We start from the raw sequence: 19071 nt of genomic DNA on the forward strand, positions 1-19071 counted from the left end.
TGTGGTTTGGTACCGTATGGATGTACTCGTACGGTATTGCACCGTTTTGGTTTGGTTTGGTACCGTAACGAATTACTCGAACGGTATTGTACCCTTTTGGTGTGGTTTGGTACCGTAACGAAGTACTCGTACGGTATTGCACCGTTTTGGTGTGGTTTGGTACCGTATGGATGTACTCGTACGGTATTGCACCGTTTTGGTTTTGTTTGGTACCGTAACGAAGTACTCGTATGGTATTGCACCGTTTTGGTATTGTTTGGTACCGTATGGATGTACTCGTACGGTATTGCACCGTTTTGGTGTGGTTTGGTACCGTATGGATGTACTCGTACGGTATTGCACCGTTTTGGTGTGGTTTGGTACCGTATGGATGTACTCGTACGGTATTGCACCGTTTTGGTGTGGTTTGGTACCGTATGGATGTACTCGTACGGTATTGCACCGTTTTGGTCAGGTTTGGTACCGTAACGAAGTACTCGTACGGTATTGTACCCTTTTGGTGTGGTTTGGTACCGTAACGAAGTACTCGTACGGTATTGCACCGTTTTGGTGTTGTTTGGTACCGTATGGATGTACTCGTACGGTATTGCACCGTTTTGGTTTGGTTTGGTACCGTAACGAAGTACTCGAATGGTATTGTACCCTTTTGGAGTGGTTTGGTACCGTAACGAAGTACTCGTACGGTATTGCACCGTTTTGGTGTGGTTTGGTACCGTATCGATGTACTCGTACGGTATTGTATCCTTTTTGTGTGGTTTGGTACCGTAACAAAGTACTCGTACGGTATTATACCCTTTTGGTGTGGTTTGGTACCGTAACGAAGTACTCGTACGGGATTGCACCGTTTTGGTGTGTTTTGGTACCGTATGGATGTACTCGTACGGTATTGTACCCTTTTTGTGTGGTTTGTTACCGTAACGAAGTACTCGTACGGTATTGCACCGTTTTGGTGTGGTTTGGTACCGTATGGATGTACTCGTACGGTATTGCACCGTTTTGGTTAGGTTTGGTACCGTAACGAAGTACTCGTACGGTATTGTACCCTTTTGGTGTGGTTTGGTACCGTAACGAAGTACTCGTACGGTATTGCACCGTTTTTGTGTTGTTTGGTACCGTATGGATGTACTCGTACGGTATTGCACCGTTTTGGTTTGGTTTGGTACCGTAACGAAGTACTCGAACGGTATTGTACCCTTTTGGTGTGGTTTGGTACCGTAACGAAGTACTCGTACGGTATTGCACCGTTTTGGTGTGGTTTGGTACCGTATGGATGTACTCGTACGGTATTGCACCGTTTTGGTGTGGTTTGGTACCGTATGGATGTACTCGTACGGTATTGCACCGTTTTGGTTTGGTTTGGTACCGTAACGAATTACTCGAACGGTATTGTACCCTTTTGGTGTGGTTTGGTACCGTAACGAAGTACTCGTACGGTATTGCACCGTTTTGGTGTGGTTTGGTACCGTATGGATGTACTCGTACGGTATTGCACCGTTTTGGTTTGGTTTGGTACCGTAACGAAGTACTAGTACGGTATTGAACCGTTTTGGTATGGTTTGGTACCGTATGGATGTACTCGTACGGTATTGCACCGTTTTGGTGTGGTTTGGTACCGTATGGATGTACTCGTACGGTATTGCACCGTTTTGGTGTGGTTTGGTACCGTATGGATGTACTCGTACGGTATTGCACCGTTTTGGTGTGGTTTGGTACCGTATCGATGTACTCGTACGGTATTGCACCGTTTTGGTTAGGTTTGGTACCGTAACGAAGTACTCCTACGGTATTGTACCCTTTTGGTGTGGTTTGGTACCGTATGGATGTACTCGTACGGTATTGCACCGTTTTGGTGTGGTTTGGTACCGTATGGATGTACTCGTACGGTATTGCACCGTTTTGGTTTGGTTTGGTACCGTAACGAAGTACTCGAACGGTATTGTACCCTTTTGGTGTGGTTTGGTACAGTAACGAAGTACTCGTACGGTATTGCACCGTTTTGGCGTGGTTTGGTACCGTATGGATGTACTCGTACGGTATTGCACCGTTTTGGTGTGGTTTGGAACCGTATGGATGTACTCGTACGGTATTGCACCGTTTTGGTTTGGTTTGGTACCGTAACGAAGTACTCGTACGGTATTGTACCCTTTTGGTGTGGTTTGGTACCGTAACGAAGTACTCGTACGGTATTGCACCGTTTTGGTGTGGTTTGATACCGTATGGATTTACTCGTACGGTATTGCACCGTTTTGGTGTGGTTTGGTACCGTATGGATGTACTCGTACGGTATTGAACCGTTTATGTTTGGTTTGGTACCGTAACGAAGTACTCGTACGGTATTGCACCGTTTTGGGGTGGTTTGGTACCGTATGGATGTACTCGTACGGCATTGCACCGTTTTGGTGTGGTTTGGTACCGTATGGATGTACTCGTACGGTATATCACCGTTTTTGTGTGGTTTGGCACCGTATGGATGTACTCGTACGGTATTGCACCGTTTTGGTTTGGTTTGGTTCCGTAACGAAGTACTCGTACGGTATTGCACCGTTTTGGTGTGGTTTGGTACCGTATGGATGTACTCGTACGGCATTGCACCGTTTTGGTGTGGTTTGGTACCGTATGGTATTGCACCGTTTTGGTGTGGTTTGGTACCGTATGGATGTACTCGTACGGTATTGCATCGTTTTGGTTTGGTTTGGTACCGTAACGAAGTACTCGTACGGTATTGCACCGTTTTGGTGTGGTTTGGTACCGTATGGATGTACTCGTACGGTATTGCACCGTTTTGGTGTGGTTTGGTACCGTATGGATGTACTCGTACGGTATTGCACCGTTTTGGTGTGGTTTGGTACCGTATGGATGTACTCGTACGGTATTGCACCGTTTTGGTTTGGTTTGGTACCGTAACGAAGTACTCGAACGGTATTGTACCCTTTTGGTGTGGTTTTGTACCGTAACGAAGTACTCGTACGGTATTGCACCGTTTTGGTGTGGTTTGGTACCGCATGGATGTAGTCGTACGGTATTGCACCGTTTTGGTTTGGTTTGGTACCGTAACGAAGTACTCGAATGGTATTGTACCCTTTTGGAGTGGTTTGGTACCGTAACGAAGTACTCGTACGGTATTGCACCGTTTTGGTGTGGTTTGGTACCGTATCGATGTACTCGTACGGTATTGTATCCTTTTTGTGTGGTTTGGTACCGTAACAAAGTACTCGTACGGTATTGCACCGTTTTGGTGTGGTTTGGTACCGTATTGATGTACTCGTATGGTATTGCACCGTTTTTGTTTGGTTTGGTACCGTAACGAAGTACTCGTACGGTATTATACCCTTTTGGTGTGGTTTGGTACCGTAACGAAGTACTCGTACGGTATTGCACCGTTTTGGTGTGGTTTGGTACCGTATGGATGTACTCGTACGGTATTGTACCGTTTTTGTGTGGTTTGGTACCGGAACGAAGTACTCGTACGGTATTGCACCGTTTTGGTATGGTTTGGTACCGTATGGATGTACTCGTACGGTATTGCACCGTTTTGGTTAGGTTTGGTACCGTATGGATGTACTCGTACGGTATTGCACCGTTTTGGTTTGGATTGGTACCGTAACGAAGTACTCGAACGGTATTGTACCCTTTTGGTGTTGTTTGGTACCGTAACGAAGTACTCGAACGGTATTGTACCCTTTTGGAGTGGTTTGGTACCGTAACGAAGTACTCGTACGGTATTGCACCGTTTTGGTGTGGTTTGGTACCGTATCGATGTACTCGTACGGTATTGTATCCTTTTTGTGTGGTTTGGTACCGTAACAAAGTACTCGTACGGTATTATACCCTTTTGGTGTGGTTTGGTACCGTAACGAAGTACTCGTACGGGATTGCACCGTTTTGGTGTGTTTTGGTACCGTATGGATGTACTCGTACGGTATTGTACCCTTTTTGTGTGGTTTGTTACCGTAACGAAGTACTCGTACGGTATTGCACCGTTTTGGTGTGGCTTGGAACCGTATGGATGTACTCGTACGGTATTGCACCGTTTTGGTTAGGTTTGGTACCGTAACGAAGTACTCGTACGGTATTGTACCCTTTTGGTGTGGTTTGGTACCGTAACGAAGTACTCGTACGGTATTGCACCGTTTTTGTGTTGTTTGGTACCGTATGGATGTACTCGTACGGTATTGCACCGTTTTGGTTTTGTTTGGTACCGTAACGAAGTACTCGAACGGTATTGTACCCTTTTGGTGTGGTTTGGTACCGTAACGAAGTACTCGTACGGTATTGCACCGTTTTGGTGTGGTTTGGTACCGTATGGATGTACTCGTATGGTATTGCACCGTTTTGGTTAGGTTTGGTACCGTAACGAAGTACTCGTACGTTATTGTACCCTTTTGGTGTGGTTTGGTACCGTAACGAAGTACTCGTACGGTATTGCACCGTTTTGGTGCGGTTTGGTACCGTATGGATGTACTCGTACGGTATTGCACCGTTTTGGTTAGGTTTGGTACCGTAACGAAGTACTCGTACGGTATTGTACCCTTTTGGTGTGGTTTGGTACCGTAACGAAGTACTCGTACGGTATTGCACCGTTTTGGTGAGGTTTGGTACCGTATGGATCTACTCGTACGGTATTGCACCGTTTTGGTTAGGTTTGGTACCGTAACGAAGTACTCGTACGGTATTGTACCCTTTTGGTGTTGTTTGGTACCGTAACGAAGTACTCGTACGGTATTGCACCGTTTTGGTGCGGTTTGGTACCGTATGGATGTACTCGTACGGTATTGCACCGTTTTGGTTAGGTTTGGTACCGTAACGAAGTACTCGTACGGTATTGTACCCTTTTGGTGTGGTTTGGTACCGTAACGAAGTACTCGTACGGTATTGCACCGTTTTGGTGCGGTTTGGTACCGTATGGATGTACTCGTACGGTATTGCACCGTTTTGGTTAGGTTTGGTACCGTAACGAAGTACTCGTACGGTATTGTACCCTTTTGGTGTGGTTTGGTACCGTAACGAAGTACTCGTACGGTATTGCACCGTTTTGGGGTGGTTTGGTACCGTATGGATGTACTCGTACGGCATTGCACCGTTTTGGTGTGGTTTGGTACCGTATGGATGTACTCGTACGGTATTGCACCGTTTTGGTGTGGTTTGGTACCGTATGGATGTACTCGTACGGTATTGCACCGTTTTGGTGTGGTTTGGTACCGTATGGATGTACTCGTACGGTATTGCACCGTTTTGGTGTGGTTTGGTACCGTATGGATGTACTCGAACGGTATTGCACCGTTTTGGTCAGGTTTGGTACCGTAACGAAGTACTCGTACGGTATTGTACCCTTTTGGTGTGGTTTGGTACCGTAACGAAGTACTCGTACGGTATTGCACCGTTTTGGTGTTGTTTGGTACCGTATGGATGTACTCGTACGGTATTGCACCGTTTTGGTTTGGTTTGGTACCGTAACGAAGTACTCGAATGGTATTGTACCCTTTTGGAGTGGTTTGGTACCGTAACGAAGTACTCGTACGGTATTGCACCGTTTTGGTGTGGTTTGGTACCGTATCGATGTACTCGTACGGTATTGTATCCTTTTTGTGTGGTTTGGTACCGTAACAAAGTACTCGTACGGTATTATACCCTTTTGGTGTGGTTTGGTACCGTAACGAAGTACTCGTACGGGATTGCACCGTTTTGGTGTGTTTTGGTACCGTATGGATGTACTCGTACGGTATTGTACCCTTTTTGTGTGGTTTGTTACCGTAACGAAGTACTCGTACGGTATTGCACCGTTTTGGTGTGGTTTGGTACCGTATGGATGTACTCGTACGGTATTGCACCGTTTTGGTTAGGTTTGGTACCGTAACGAAGTACTCGTACGGTATTGTACCCTTTTGGTGTGGTTTGGTACCGTAACGAAGTACTCGTACGGTATTGCACCGTTTTTGTGTTGTTTGGTACCGTATGGATGTACTCGTACGGTATTGCACCGTTTTGGTTTGGTTTGGTACCGTAACGAAGTACTCGAACGGTATTGTACCCTTTTGGTGTGGTTTGGTACCGTAACGAAGTACTCGTACGGTATTGCACCGTTTTGGTGTGGTTTGGTACCGTATGGATGTACTCGTACGGTATTGCACCGTTTTGGTGTGGTTTGGTACCGTATGGATGTACTCGTACGGTATTGCACCGTTTTGGTTTGGTTTGGTACCGTAACGAATTACTCGAACGGTATTGTACCCTTTTGGTGTGGTTTGGTACCGTAACGAAGTACTCGTACGGTATTGCACCGTTTTGGTGTGGTTTGGTACCGTATGGATGTACTCGTACGGTATTGCACCGTTTTGGTTTGGTTTGGTACCGTAACGAAGTACTCGTACGGTATTGCACCGTTTTGGTATGGTTTGGTACCGTATGGATGTACTCGTACGGTATTGCACCGTTTTGGTGTGGTTTGGTACCGTATGGATGTACTCGTACGGTATTGCACCGTTTTGGTGTGGTTTGGTACCGTATGGATGTACTCGTACGGTATTGCACCGTTTTGGTGTGGTTTGGTACCGTATCGATGTACTCGTACGGTATTGCACCGTTTTGGTTAGGTTTGGTACCGTAACGAAGTACTCCTACGGTATTGTACCCTTTTGGTGTGGTTTGGTACCGTATGGATCTACTCGTACGGTATTGCACCGTTTTGGTGTGGTTTGGTACCGTATGGATGTACTCGTACGGTATTGCACCGTTTTGGTTTGGTTTGGTACCGTAACGAAGTACTCGAACGGTATTGTACCCTTTTGGTGTGGTTTGGTACAGTAACGAAGTACTCGTACGGTATTGCACCGTTTTGGCGTGGTTTGGTACCGTATGGATGTACTCGTACGGTATTGCACCGTTTTGGTGTGGTTTGGAACCGTATGGATGTACTCGTACGGTATTGCACCGTTTTGGTTTGGTTTGGTACCGTAACGAAGTACTCGTACGGTATTGTACCCTTTTGGTGTTGTTTGGTACCGTAACGAAGTACTCGTACGGTATTGCACCGTTTTGGTGTGGTTTGATACCGTATGGATTTACTCGTACGGTATTGCACCGTTTTGGTGTGGTTTGGTACCGTATGGATGTACTCGTACGGTATTGAACCGTTTTGGTTTGGTTTGGTACCGTAACGAAGTACTCGTACGGTATTGCACCGTTTTGGGGTGGTTTGGTACCGTATGGATGTACTCGTACGGCATTGCACCGTTTTGGTGTGGTTTGGTACCGTATGGATGTACTCGTACGGTATATCACCGTTTTGGTGTGGTTTCGCACCGTATGGATGTACTCGTACGGTATTGCACCGTTTTGGTTTGGTTTGGTTCCGTAACGAAGTACTCGTACGGTATTGCACCGTTTTGGTGTGGTTTGGTACCGTATGGATGTACTCGTACGGCATTGCACCGTTTTGGTGTGGTTTGGTACCGTATGGTATTGCACCGTTTTGGTGTGGTTTGGTACCGTATGGATGTACTCGTACGGTATTGCATCGTTTTGGTTTGGTTTGGTACCGTAACGAAGTACTCGTACGGTATTGCACCGTTTTGGTGTGGTTTGGTACCGTATGGATGTACTCGTACGGTATTGCACCGTTTTGGTGTGGTTTGGTACCGTATGGATGTACTCGTACGGTATTGCACCGTTTTGGTGTGGTTTGGTACCGTATGGATGTACTCGTACGGTATTGCACCGTTTTGGTTTGGTTTGGTACCGTAACGAAGTACTCGAACGGTATTGTACCCTTTTGGTGTGGTTTTGTACCGTAACGAAGTACTCGTACGGTATTGCACCGTTTTGGTGTGGTTTGGTACCGCATGGATGTACTCGTACGGTATTGCACCGTTTTGGTTTGGTTTGGTACCGTAACGAAGTACTCGAATGGTATTGTACCCTTTTGGAGTGGTTTGGTACCGTAACGAAGTACTCGTACGGTATTGCACCGTTTTGGTGTGGTTTGGTACCGTATCGATGTACTCGTACGGTATTGTATCCTTTTTGTGTGGTTTGGTACCGTAACAAAGTACTCGTACGGTATTGCACCGTTTTGGTGTGGTTTGGTACCGTATTGATGTACTCGTATGGTATTGCACCGTTTTGGTTTGGTTTGGTACCGTAACGAAGTACTCGTACGGTATTATACCCTTTTGGTGTGGTTTGGTACCGTAACGAAGTACTCGTACGGTATTGCACCGTTTTGGTGTGGTTTGGTACCGTATGGATGTACTCGTACGGTATTGTACCCTTTTTGTGTGGTTTGGTACCGGAACGAAGTACTCGTACGGTATTGCACCGTTTTGGTATGGTTTGGTACCGTATGGATGTACTCGTACGGTATTGCACCGTTTTGGTTAGGTTTGGTACCGTATGGATGTACTCGTACGGTATTGCACCGTTTTGGTTTGGATTGGTACCGTAACGAAGTACTCGAACGGTATTGTACCCTTTTGGTGTTGTTTGGTACCGTAACGAAGTACTCGAACGGTATTGTACCCTTTTGGAGTGGTTTGGTACCGTAACGAAGTACTCGTACGGTATTGCACCGTTTTGGTGTGGTTTGGTACCGTATCGATGTACTCGTACGGTATTGTATCCTTTTTGTGTGGTTTGGTACCGTAACAAAGTACTCGTACGGTATTATACCCTTTTGGTGTGGTTTGGTACCGTAACGAAGTACTCGTACGGGATTGCACCGTTTTGGTGTGTTTTGGTACCGTATGGATGTACTCGTACGGTATTGTACCCTTTTTGTGTGGTTTGTTACCGTAACGAAGTACTCGTACGGTATTGCACCGTTTTGGTGTGGCTTGGAACCGTGTGGATGTACTCGTACGGTATTGCACCGTTTTGGTTAGGTTTGGTACCGTAACGAAGTACTCGTACGGTATTGTACCCTTTTGGTGTGGTTTGGTACCGTAACGAAGTACTCGTACGGTATTGCACCGTTTTTGTGTTGTTTGGTACCGTATGGATGTACTCGTACGGTATTGCACCGTTTTGGTTTTGTTTGGTACCGTAACGAAGTACTCGAACGGTATTGTACCCTTTTGGTGTGGTTTGGTACCGTAACGAAGTACTCGTACGGTATTGCACCGTTTTGGTGTGGTTTGGTACCGTATGGATGTACTCGTATGGTATTGCACTGTTTTGGTTAGGTTTGGTACCGTAACGAAGTACTCGTACGTTATTGTACCCTTTTGGTGTGGTTTGGTACCGTAACGAAGTACTCGTACGGTATTGCACCGTTTTGGTGCGGTTTGGTACCGTATGGATGTACTCGTACGGTATTGCACCGTTTTGGTTAGGTTTGGTACCGTAACGAAGTACTCGTACGGTATTGTACCCTTTTGGTGTGGTTTGGTACCGTAACGAAGTACTCGTACGGTATTGCACCGTTTTGGTGAGGTTTGGTACCGTATGGATCTACTCGTACGGTATTGCACCGTTTTGGTTAGGTTTGGTACCGTAACGAAGTACTCGTACGGTATTGTACCCTTTTGGTGTTGTTTGGTACCGTAACGAAGTACTCGTACGGTATTGCACCGTTTTGGTGCGGTTTGGTACCGTATGGATGTACTCGTACGGTATTGCACCGTTTTGGTTAGGTTTGGTACCGTAACGAAGTACTCGTACGGTATTGTACCCTTTTGGTGTGGTTTGGTACCGTAACGAAGTACTCGTACGGTATTGCACCGTTTTGGTGCGGTTTGGTACCGTATGGATGTACTCGTACGGTATTGCACCGTTTTGGTTAGGTTTGGTACCGTAACGAAGTACTCGTACGGTATTGTACCCTTTTGGTGTGGTTTGGTACCGTAACGAAGTACTCGTACGGTATTGCACCGTTTTGGGGTGGTTTGGTACCGTATGGATGTACTCGTACGGCATTGCACCGTTTTGGTGTGGTTTGGTACCGTATGGATGTACTCGTACGGTATTGCACCGTTTTGGTGTGGTTTGGTACCGTATGGATGTACTCGTACGGTATTGCACCGTTTTGGTTTGGTTTGGTACCGTAACGAATTACTCGAACGGTATTGTACCCTTTTGGTGTGGTTTGGTACCGCAACGAAGTACTCGTACGGTATTGCACCGTTTTGGTGTGGTTTGGTACCGTATGGATGTACTCGTACGGTATTGCACCGTTTTGGTGTGGTTTGGTACCGTAGGATGTACTCGTACGGTATTGCACCGTTTTGGTTAGGTTTCGTACCGTAACGAAGTACTCGTACGGTATTGTACCCTTTTGGTGTGGTTTGGTACCGTAACGAAGTACTCGTACGGTATTGCACTATTTTGGTGTGGTTTGGTACCGTATGGATGTACTCGTACGGTATTGCACCGTTTTGGTGGGGTTAGGTACCGTATGGACGTACTCGTACGGTATTGCACCGTTTAGGTTTGGTTTGGTACCGTAACGAAGTACTCGTACGGTATTGTACCCTTTTGGTGTGGTTTGGTACCGTAACGAAGTACTCGTGCGGTATTGCACCGTTTTGGAGAGGTTTGGTACCGTATTGATCTACTTGTACGGTATTGCACCGTTTTGGTTAGGTTTGGTACCGTAACGAAGTACTCGTACGGTATTGTAACCTTTTGGTGTGGTTTGGTACCGTAACGAAGTACTCGTACGGTATTGCACCGTTTTTGTGTTGTTTGGTACCGTATGGATGTACTCGTACGGTATTGCACCGTTTTGGTTTTGTTTGGTACCGTAACGAAGTACTCGAACGGTATTGTACCCTTTTGGTGTGGTTTGGTACCGTAACGAAGTACTCGTACGGTATTGCACCGTTTTGGTGTGGTTTGGTACCGTATGGATGTACTCGTATGGTATTGCACCGTTTTGGTTAGGTTTGGTACCGTAACGAAGTACTCGTACGTTATTGTACCCTTTTGGTGTGGTTTGGTACCGTAACGAAGTACTCGTACGGTATTGCACCGTTTTGGTGCGGTTTGGTACCGTATGGATGTACTCGTACGGTATTGCACCGTTTTGGTTAGGTTTGGTACCGTAACGAAGTACTCGTACGGTATTGTACCCTTTTGGTGTGGTTTGGTACCGTAACGAAGTACTCGTACGGTATTGCACCGTTTTGGTGAGGTTTGGTACCGTATGGATCTACTCGTACGGTATTGCACCGTTTTGGTTAGGTTTGGTACCGTAACGAAGTACTCGTACGGTATTGTACCCTTTTGGTGTGGTTTGGTACCGTAACGAAGTACTCGTACGGTATTGCACCGTTTTGGTGCGGTTTGGTACCGTATGGATGTACTCGTACGGTATTGCACCGTTTTGGTGTGGTTTGGTACCGTATGGATGTACTCGTACGGTATTGCACCGTTTTGGTTTGGTTTGGTACCGTAACGAAGTACTCGTATGGTATTGCACCGTTTTGGTATGGTTTGGTACCGTATGGATGTACTCGTACGGTATTGCACCGTTTTGGTGTGGTTTGGTACCGAATGGATGTACTCGTACGGTATTGCACCGTTTTGGTGTGGTTTGGTACCGTATGGATGTACTCGTACGGTATTGCACCGTTTTGGTGTGGTTTGGTACCGTATGGATGTACTCGTACGGTATTGCACCGTTTTGGTTTGGTTTGGTACCGTAACGAATTACTCGAACGGTATTGTACCCTTTTGGTGTGGTTTGGTACCGTAACGAAGTACTCGTACGGTATTGCACCGTTTTGGTGTGGTTTGGTACCGTATGGATGTACTCGTACGGTATTGCACCGTTTTGGTTTGGTTTGGTACCGTAACGAAGTACTCGTACGGTATTGCACCGTTTTGGTATGGTTTGGTACCGTATGGATGTACTCGTACGGTATTGCACCGTTTTGGTGTGGTTTGGTACCGTATGGATGTACTCGTACGGTATTGCACCGTTTTGGTGTGGTTTGGTACCGTATGGATGTACTCGTACGGTATTGCACCGTTTTGGTGTGGTTTGGTACCGTATCGATGTACTCGTACGGTATTGCACCGTTTTGGTTAGGTTTGGTACCGTAACGAAGTACTCCTACGGTATTGTACCCTTTTGGTGTGGTTTGGTACCGTATGGATGTACTCGTACGGTATTGCACCGTTTTGGTGTGGTTTGGTACCGTATGGATGTACTCGTACGGTATTGCACCGTTTTGGTTTGGTTTGGTACCGTAACGAAGTACTCGAACGGTATTGTACCCTTTTGGTGTGGTTTGGTACAGTAACGAAGTACTCGTACGGTATTGCACCGTTTTGGCGTGGTTTGGTACCGTATGGATGTACTCGTACGGTATTGCACCGTTTTGGTGTGGTTTGGAACCGTATGGATGTACTCGTACGGTATTGCACCGTTTTGGTTTGGTTTGGTACCGTAACGAATTACTCGAACGGTATTGTACCCTTTTGGTGTGGTTTGGTACCGTAACGAAGTACTCGTACGGTATTGCACCGTTTTGGTGTGGTTTGGTACCGTATGGATGTACTCGTACGGTATTGCACCGTTTTGGTTTGGTTTGGTACCGTAACGAAGTACTCGTACGGTATTGCACCGTTTTGGTATGGTTTGGTACCGTATGGATGTACTCGTACGGTATTGCACCGTTTTGGTGTGGTTTGGTACCGTATGGATGTACTCGTACGGTATTGCACCGTTTTGGTGTGGTTTGGTACCGTATGGATGTACTCGTACGGTATTGCACCGTTTTGGTGTGGTTTGGTACCGTATCGATGTACTCGTACGGTATTGCACCGTTTTGGTTAGGTTTGGTACCGTAACGAAGTACTCCTACGGTATTGTACCCTTTTGGTGTGGTTTGGTACCGTATGGATCTACTCGTACGGTATTGCACCGTTTTGGTGTGGTTTGGTACCGTATGGATGTACTCGTACGGTATTGCACCGTTTTGGTTTGGTTTGGTACCGTAACGAAGTACTCGAACGGTATTGTACCCTTTTGGTGTGGTTTGGTACAGTAACGAAGTACTCGTACGGTATTGCACCGTTTTGGCGTGGTTTGGTACCGTATGGATGTACTCGTACGGTATTGCACCGTTTTGGTGTGGTTTGGAACCGTATGGATGTACTCGTACGGTATTGCACCGTTTTGGTTTGGTTTGGTACCGTAACGAAGTACTCGTACGGTATTGTACCCTTTTGGTGTGGTTCGGTACCGTAACGAAGTACTCGTACGGTATTGCACCGTTTTGGTGTGGTTTGATACCGTATGGATTTACTCGTACGGTATTGCACCGTTTTGGTGTGGTTTGGTACCGTATGGATGTACTCGTACGGTATTGAACCGTTTTGGTTTGGTTTGGTACCGTAACGAAGTACTCGTACGGTATTGCACCGTTTTGGGGTGGTTTGGTACCGTATGGATGTACTCGTACGGCATTGCACCGTTTTGGTGTGGTTTGGTACCGTATGGATGTACTCGTACGGTATTGCACCGTTTTGGTGTGGTTTGGCACCGTATGGATGTACTCGTACGGTATTGCACCGTTTTGGTTTGGTTTGGTTCCGTAACGAAGTACTCGTACGGTATTGCACCGTTTTGGTGTGGTTTGGTACCGTATGGATGTACTCGTACGGCATTGCACCGTTTTGGTGTGGTTTGGTACCGTATGGTATTGCACCGTTTTGGTGTGGTTTGGTACCGTATGGATGTACTCGTACGGTATTGCATCGTTTTGGTTTGGTTTGGTACCGTAACGAAGTACTCGTACGGTATTGCACCGTTTTGGTGTGGTTTGGTACCGTATGGATGTACTCGTACGGTATTGCACCGTTTTGGTGTGGTTTGGTACCGTATGGATGTACTCGTACGGTATTGCACCGTTTTGGTGTGGTTTGGTACCGTATGGATGTACTCGTACGGTATTGCACCGTTTTGGTTTGGTTTGGTACCGTAACGAAGTACTCGAACGGTATTGTACCCTTTTGGTGTGGTTTTGTACCGTAACGAAGTACTCGTACGGTATTGCACCGTTTTGGTGGTGTTTGGTACCGCATGGATGTACTCGTACGGTATTGCACCGTTTTGGTTTGGTTTGGTACCGTAACGAAGTACTCGAATGGTATTGTACCCTTTTGGAGTGGTTTGGTACCGTAACGAAGTACTCGTACGGTATTGCACCGTTTTGGTGTGGTTTGGTACCGTATCGATGTACTCGTACGGTATTGTATCCTTTTTGTGTGGTTTGGTACCGTAACAAAGTACTCGTACGGTATTGCACCGTTTTGGTGTGGTTTGGTACCGTATTGATGTACTCGTATGGTATTGCACCGTTTTGGTTTGGTTTGGTACCGTAACGAAGTACTCGTACGGTATTATACCCTTTTGGTGTGGTTTGGTACCGTAACGAAGTACTCGTACGGTATTGCACCGTTTTGGTGTGGTTTGGTACCGTATGGATGTACTCGTACGGTATTGTACCCTTTTTGTGTGGTTTGGTACCGGAACGAAGTACTCGTACGGTATTGCACCGTTTTGGTATGGTTTGGTACCGTATGGATGTACTCGTACGGTATTGCACCGTTTTGGTTAGGTTTGGTACCGTATGGATGTACTCGTACGGTATTGCACCGTTTTGGTTTAGATTGGTACCGTAACGAAGTACTCGAACGGTATTGTACCCTTTTGGTGTGGTTTGGTACCGTAACGAAGTACTCGTACGGTATTGCACCGTTTTGGTGTGATTTGGTACCGTATGGATGTACTCGTACGGTATTGCACCGTTTTGGTATGGTTTGGTACCGTATGGATGTACTCGTACGGTATTGCACCGTTTTGGTTTGGTTTGGTAGCGTAACGAAGTACTCGTATGGTATTGCACCGTTTTGGTGTGGTTTGGTACCGTATGGATATACTCGTACGGTATTGCACCGTTTTGTATTGCACCGTTTTGGTGTGGTTTGGTACCGTAGGATGTACTCGTACGGTATTGCACCGTTTTGGTTAGGTTTCGTACCGTAACGAAGTACTCGTACGGTATTGTACCCTTTTGGTGTGGTTTGGTACCGTAACGAAGTACTCGTACGGTATTGCACTATTTTGGTGTAGTTTGGTACCGTATGGATGTACTCGTACGGTATTGCACCGTTTTGGTGGGGTTAGGTACCGTATGGACGTACTCGTACGGTATTGCACCGTTTTGGTTTGGTTTGGTACTGTAACGAAGTACTCGTACGGTATTGTACCCTTTTGGTGTGGTTTGGTACCGTAACGAAGTACTCGTGCGGTATTGCACCGTTTTGGATAGGTTTGGTACCGTATTGATCTACTCGTACGGTATTGCACCGTTTTGGTGTGGTTTGGTACCGTAACGAAGTACTCGTACGGTATTGTAACCTTTTGGTGTGGTTTGGTACCGTATGGATGTACTCGTACGGTATTGCACCGTTTTGGTTAGGTTTGGTACCGTAACGAAGTACTCGTACGGTATTGTACCCTTTTGGTGTGGTTTGGTACCGTAACGAAGTACTCGTACGGTATTGCACTATTTTGGTGTGGTTTGGTACCGTAACAAAGTACTCGTACGGTATTGCACCGTTTTGGTGTGGTTTGGTACCGTATTGATGTACTCGTATGGTATTGCACCGTTTTGGTTTGGTTTGGTACCGTAACGAAGTACTCGTACGGTATTATACCCTTTTGGTGTGGTTTGGTACCGTAACGAAGTACTCGTACGGTATTGCACCGTTTTGGTGTGGTTTGGTACCGTATGGATGTACTCGTACGGTATTGTACCCTTTTTGTGTGGTTTGGTACCGGAACGAAGTACTCGTACGGTATTGCACCGTTTTGGTATGGTTTGGTACCGTATGGATGTACTCGTACGGTATTGCACCGTTTTGGTTAGGTTTGGTACCGTATGGATGTACTCGTACGGTATTGCACCGTTTTGGTTTGGATTGGTACCGTAACGAAGTACTCGAACGGTATTGTACCCTTTTGGTGTGGTTTGGTACCGTAACGAAGTACTCGTACGGTATTGCACCGTTTTGGTGTGATTTGGTACCGTATGGATGTACTCGTACGGTATTGCACCGTTTTGGTATGGTTTGGTACCGTATGGATGTACTCGTACGGTAGTGCACCGTTTTGGTTTGGTTTGGTAGCGTAACGAAGTACTTGTATGGTATTGCACCGTTTTGGTGTGGTTTGGTACCGTATGGATGTACTCGTACGGTATTGCACCGTTTTGGTGTGGTTTGGTACCGTAGGATGTACTCGTACGGTATTGCACCGTTTTGGTTAGGTTTCGTACCGTAACGAAGTACTCGTACGGTATTGTACCCTTTTGGTGTGGTTTGGTACCGTAACGAAGTACTCGTACGGTATTGCACTATTTTGGTGTAGTTTGGTACCGTATGGATGTACTCGTACGGTATTGCACCGTTTTGGTGGGGTTAGGTACCGTATGGACGTACTCGTACGGTATTGCACCGTTTTGGTTTGGTTTGGTACCGTAACGAAGTACTCGTACGGTATTGTACCCTTTTGGTGTGGTTTGGTACCGTAACGAAGTACTCGTGCGGTATTGCACCGTTTTGGAGAGGTTTGGTACCGTATTGATCTACTCGTACGGTATTGCACCGTTTTGGTTAGGTTTGGTACCGTAACGAAGTACTCGTACGGTATTGTAACCTTTTGGTGTGGTTTGGTACCGTATGGATGTACTCGTACGGTATTGCACCGTTTTGGTTAGGTTTGGTACCGTAACGAAGTACTCGTACGGTATTGTACCCTTTTGGTGTGGTTTGGTACCGTAACGAAGTACTCGTACGGTATTGCACTATTTTGGTGTGGTTTGGTACCGTATGGATGTACTCGTACGGTATTGCACCGTTTTGGTGTGGTTTGGTACCGTATGGATGTACTCGTACGGTATTGCACGGTTTTGGTTTGGTTTGGTACCGTAACGAATTACTCGAACGGTATTGTACCCTTTTGGTGTAGTTTTGTTCCGTAACGAAGTACTCGTACGGTATTGCACTATTTTGGTGTGGTTTGGTACCGTAACAAAGTACTCGTACGGTATTACACCGTTTTGGTGTGGTTTGGTACCGTATGGATGTACTCGTACGGTATTGCACCGTTTTGGTTTGGTTTGGTACCGTAACGAATTACTCGAACGGTATTGTACCCTTTTGGTGTGGTTTGGTACCGTAACGAAGTACTCGTACGGTATTGCACCGTTTTGGTGTGGTTTGGTACCGTATGGATGTACTCGTAAGGTATTGCACCGTTTTGGTTTGGTTTGGTACCGTAACGAAGTACTCGTATGGTATTGCACCGTTTTGGTATGGTTTGGTACCGTATGGATGTACTCGTACGGTATTGCACCGTTTTGGTGTGGTTTGGTACCGAATGGATGTACTCGTACGGTATTGCACCGTTTTGGTGTGGTTTGGTACCGTATGGATGTACTCGTACGGTATTGCACCGTTTTGGTGTGGTTTGGTACCGTATGGATGTACTCGTACGGTATTGCACCGTTTTGGTTTGGTTTGGTACCGTAACGAATTACTCGAACGGTATTGTACCCTTTTGGTGTGGTTTGGTACCGTAACGAAGTACTCGTACGGTATTGCACCGTTTTGGTGTGGTTTGGTACCGTATGGATGTACTCGTACGGTATTGCACCGTTTTGGTTTGGTTTGGTACCGTAACGAAGTACTTGTACGGTATTGCACCGTTTTGGTATGGTTTGGTACCGTATGGATGTACTCGTACGGTATTGCACCGTTTTGGTGTGGTTTGGTACCGTATGGATGTACTCGTACGGTATTGCACCGTTTTGGTGTGGTTTGGTACCGTATGGATGTACTCGTACGGTATTGCACCGTTTTGGTGTGGTTTGGTACCGTATCGATGTACTCGTACGGTATTGCACCGTTTTGGTTTGGTTTGGTACCGTAACGAAGTACTCCTACGGTATTGTACCCTTTTGGTGTGGTTTGGTACCGTATGGATGTACTCGTACGGTATTGCACCGTTTTGGTGTGGTTTGGTACCGTATGGATGTACTCGTACGGTATTGCACCGTTTTGGTTTGGTTTGGTACCGTAACGAAGTACTCGAACGGTATTGTACCCTTTTGGTGTGGTTTGGTACAGTAACGAAGTACTCGTACGGTATTGCACCGTTTTGGCGTGGTTTGGTACCGTATGGATGTACTCGTACGGTATTGCACCGTTTTGGTTTGGTTTGGTACCGTAACGAAGTACTCGTACGGTATTGCACCGTTTTGGTATGGTTTGGTACCGTATGGATGTACTCGTACGGTATTGCACCGTTTTGGTGTGGTTTGGTACCGTATGGATGTACTCGTACGGTATTGCACCGTTTTGGTGTGGTTTGGTACCGAATGGATGTACTCGTACGGTATTGCACCGTTTTGGTGTGGTTTGGTACCGTATGGATGTACTCGTACGGTATTGCACCGTTTTGGTGTGGTTTGGTACCGTATGGATGTACTTGTACGGTATTGCACCGTTTTGGTTTGGTTTGGTACCGTAACGAATTACTCGAACGGTATTGTACCCTTTTGGTGTGGTTTGGTACCGTAACGAAGTACTCGTACGGTATTGCACCGTTTTGGTGTGGTTTGGTACCGTATGGATGTACTCGTACGGTATTGCACCGTTTTGGTTTGGTTTGGTACCGTAACGAAGTACTCATACGGTATTGCACCGTTTTGGTATGGTTTGGTACCGTATGGATGTACTCGTACGGTATTGCACCGTTTTGGTGTGGTTTGGTACCGTATGGATGTACTCGTACGGTATTGCACCGTTTTGGTGTGGTTTGGTACCGTATGGATGTACTCGTACGGTATTGCACCGTTTTGGTGTGGTTTGGTACCGTATCGATGTACTCGTACGGTATTGCACCGTTGTGGTTAGGTTTGGTACCGTAACGAAGTACTCCTACGGTATTGTACCCATTTGGTGTGGTTTGGTACCGTATGGATGTACTCGTACGGTATTGCACCGTTTTGGTGTGGTTTGGTACCGTATGGATGTACTCGTACGGTATTGCACCGTTTTGGT

Source organism: Rhododendron vialii, chromosome 4a (assembly GCF_030253575.1).
Source record: "Rhododendron vialii isolate Sample 1 chromosome 4a, ASM3025357v1".
Classification (NCBI taxonomy): Eukaryota; Viridiplantae; Streptophyta; class Magnoliopsida; order Ericales; family Ericaceae; genus Rhododendron; species Rhododendron vialii.